The sequence below is a fragment of the Hipposideros armiger genome, unplaced genomic scaffold (assembly GCF_001890085.2).
Source record: "Hipposideros armiger isolate ML-2016 unplaced genomic scaffold, ASM189008v1 scaffold_655, whole genome shotgun sequence".
Taxonomy (NCBI): domain Eukaryota; kingdom Metazoa; phylum Chordata; class Mammalia; order Chiroptera; family Hipposideridae; genus Hipposideros; species Hipposideros armiger.
Genome location: NW_017732005.1, coordinates 722,708 through 726,382, shown reverse-complemented (window position 1 = coordinate 726,382; position 3,675 = coordinate 722,708). Strand labels below are relative to the sequence as shown.

The following is a 3,675-nucleotide window of genomic DNA, read 5'->3' as shown; positions in this document are numbered from 1 at the left end:
GTGAATGTGGATTGGAATTTGAGGAAGGGTTCATAAAGGAACTGGATCTTGAGTTGGATTTTAAAGAACAGATAAATTTGGGAGAGATGATGAGAAATCAGCTGGGGATGAGCAAAATCATGCTTAAGGGATAGTGATCCAAAAATTGGAACAGAAGACGTTGTTGGCCACCTTCAGAGGAATGCTAAGATGTGCCATTGCAAGTTGTTTCAGGCCCAGGAGGCTCACAAAAGAATAAAGAGAATCACTTGACTTTGTATCAGGCTTTGTGGTTTTCTAAGCACTTACACTTTTGCCCCACTAAGTGTTATCCTATAATGGAGACAGCGAATGTAGGCACTGTCATCACCAACTTACAGATGAAGAAATTGAGATCAGAGAGGATAAATGACTTTCCTGAGTCTCACAACCAGCAAGTGACAAAGTTGGGACAATAAACTAGTTCTTGTGAGTGCTTCTCTCCAGTATACAGTCTTTTCCGGCATATTGTGTGTGGGGTGGGGGCATTAACCCTTATCCCAACAGAGACAAGACAAGAGAACAGAGCTTCAGGTGAGGCACCTCAGTGCCCTCACCCTTGAGCATACGTGTTCCTCCCCGCAGGCCCCTACTCTCAACATCCCTTACGCAAAATGTGAGCCTGGGGAGCCTGGAGTGCAACCTCCCGGAAGCGAACTCGCTTATTCTCCCCTTTGTTCTGAACAAAGTGAAACAGAGGCTAGAGGAGGCTCTTCTTTTTTCTTTGGAGAACCAAAGACCATCATTATGGAGAGAAGCTGGACTAAGTTATGATTTATTTATTGTAGTAATTAAAAAATATCTATTCTCATTTTGCGAATTATTTTGTTTCTTAGTTGAATATGACTTATTTAGTAGATATTGATACAGTTGTTCATTTACTTATACACGCACTCATTTGTCCAGATGGAACTGGCAAGTTATGTATTAACCCACTGTTAAACTACTTGTTTCTGAAATCAAATAATTCCTTCCTAATTTCTCAGTAGAAATGATCTTTATGTGGCCAACATTCACTACACTATTTTTCTGAATGACAAATTTACTTTGGAAAAGAGAATGATTTAATACATTTTTTTCTCACTAGCACATTTTAAGAATGTTGTGTGATCTTTTCCTGACATTTTAAAAAATGAAATAAATCTCATCTTATTAGGACTGGCAACCTGTGGGATAAGAGAGCACCCCTGCACAATATACAGTTGATCCTTGAACAACATGGGGGCTAGAGGGAACCAAATAGTATAACTTTAAATTCCCCCCAAATTTAACTACTAATAGCCTACTGTTGACCGAAAGTCTTACTAATAACATAAACAGTCAACTAACATATATTTTGTATGTTATGTGTATCATATACTGTATTCTTACAATAAAGTAAGCTAGAAAAAAGAAAACTTAAGAAAATCCTAAGGAAGAGAAAATATATTTACAGTATTTAAAAAAAAATATCCTGTACAAAGTGAACCCGCACAGTTCAAACCGTGTTGTTCAAGGGTCAACTGTAATATTACTTGTGGCATATAACACTGCTACTTTGCAGTGACAATTTTTTTCTCTCTCTTCTTTTTCCACTGTTTATCCCACTTGCTTCTATTCCTTTTTCTCTTCTCATCCTTTTCCTTCTTGGACTTTCTGGGGTGCAGATAAATCTCTCACTTCTCTACAAAAAGGCTTTTCTCAATACCTTCTAACAGGTGATCCTATTTCCTGGAAAAACGTTTCTTAAAAGCTTGCTCTATTTGCCAAGCTTCAGGTCTACCTATAAAGTCAGATTTGGGTGCAGAATATTTTAAATTATGTGAATAATTAAGGCTAAAACCTGTGCTATCTTTGAAGAGGCGATTTAAGCTTTAACAATGCATATAATCATTTATCTGGTCAAATCAAAGTCTATTGAAATATTTACTTCCCATTGGCAGGGCTCTATACATACATTTTTAGCCTATTGTTAGTGGAATCATTCAAAATAGTCTTGCTCATGTAATGACCTCAAGAACACAACCCTAATTTTTAAATATGTTTTGATCAGCAAATATACCATTTTCAAGAAAAAAGAAAACTAGTTTGAATAAACTGATCACAAAATTAGTTCCTACCTGATACATACTCTGTGAAGCACTTCAGCAACTGCAGACAATTTCTGAGATAAAGTAGTCCAGTTCTAAGGGATTTTGTTCATCCACTTAGGCCCACTATAGCCTTTGAATGCATCCATATGTACAAGGATATCTATATATAGATTATGTAAGTCAGTGGGGAAATTACCTTTCTGTCAGCTTTAATAATTAACTTTCATTAACTTTTACAACAATGGAAAGACTCCAGTGTGGTCTTGACCTTTGAGACTATGATCAGCAGAAGGGATGATAACAGCTTCCTCAAGTTCCTTGTGAGATTATACCACTCGTTGCACTTGTATGTGTGTGTGTGTGTGTGTGTGTGTGTGTGTGTGTGTGTGTTTCATTGATTTGCAGAGATTTGCACAGCAGATGTGCATGTGGATGTTAAAAAAAAAAATCTCAGCAAGGATCATCTCCCTGAGGTTTTACCTACCAGTTTAGAAGGGAGTTCGGAGGCATTGCTTCTTGGCTAGATGATTTCATGGAACTCTCACAAGCTGCACAAGAATGGCGGACCGGTTAACTGGGGGTATGATAAAGGCCCTTGTTAGGAAGCTCTCCCAACTGCAAGCAACAGGCCTTTGCTTGCACACTAATTCCTCACCCTCCCCACACCATTTCTGCTAAGAGCAGTAAGCTCTTTGTTACTAAAGTCCATGAATACTTTGCATCCTCATCTTAACCTCTTAGCATTTGACTCTGCTGCAGACTCTTCCTGGAAATGCCCTCTTTTAAAATGTCTAATTTTTTTTTTTTTTACCACCCTTCTCTCTGTATTTCACCTCATGCTTCTTTGCCAACTCCTCTATCCAAACATGTATTCCCTCCTCCCAAAACAAAACAAAACAAAACAAAACAAAAAATATGTACTCCCTTCTCTTCTCTCTCTCTACCTTCTTGCCCTGAATAAGAGTCTAATGACTCCCAGTGACTTGCAGATCTCTAACTCCAGAACATATTGAGCTTTAGATTCCCAGAGGCATCTCAATCTTGAAACATCCAAATCTGACCTCTTGATCTTTCCTCCCGTATTTGCTTCAGCTCTGATTTTTCATCATTCCAGTCCAGAACACCCCTCTCTACTCATGTCAGAAGCCCAGGAATCCTCCTTGACACTTCCTCTTGCAAACACTCTCCCCACCCCCAGCTAATCCATCCTCACCATGTCCTGTTGAATCTACCGCCAAAGCATATGACAAAGCCATTGTTTCTCATGTCCATTTTTGCCTCCGTAGCCTAAGCCACCACCATGTTGCACAGTAGACTCTTGCTACACTTTTTGCTCCCTCTTTTAGCTCTTCTAGTCTCTTCAGCAATAATAGTTGGAATGATCTTTTCTTGCTAGTCCTCTTCATGGAGCTAATGTTTATCTCTGCAATACAAGGCCTCCAAAGCCTTGCATAATATGTCCCTGCTCAACTCTCCAACCTCATCTGTCCCCTCTCTCACCATTGCTTTCTCCGCTCCAGCTGCAGTGACACCGGTTAGTCCCCTGAATTTGCTAGCTCCTTTCAGGCATTGTTTTCCTTGCCGA

General features: G+C 39.3%; 1 protein-coding gene across 1 annotated transcript in view; it reads right to left on the bottom strand.

The window, feature by feature from the left end:
• SLC26A3 (solute carrier family 26 member 3) overlaps positions 1–2,193 on the bottom strand; it is a 45,512-nt gene extending 43,319 nt beyond the window's left edge. The window contains exon 1 of the mRNA XM_019626054.1: positions 2,118–2,193. The gene's annotated coding sequence lies outside the window, so the exon portion shown is untranslated. The remainder of the gene's footprint in view (positions 1–2,117) is intronic.
• Between the last annotated feature and the right edge of the window lie 1,482 nt (positions 2,194–3,675).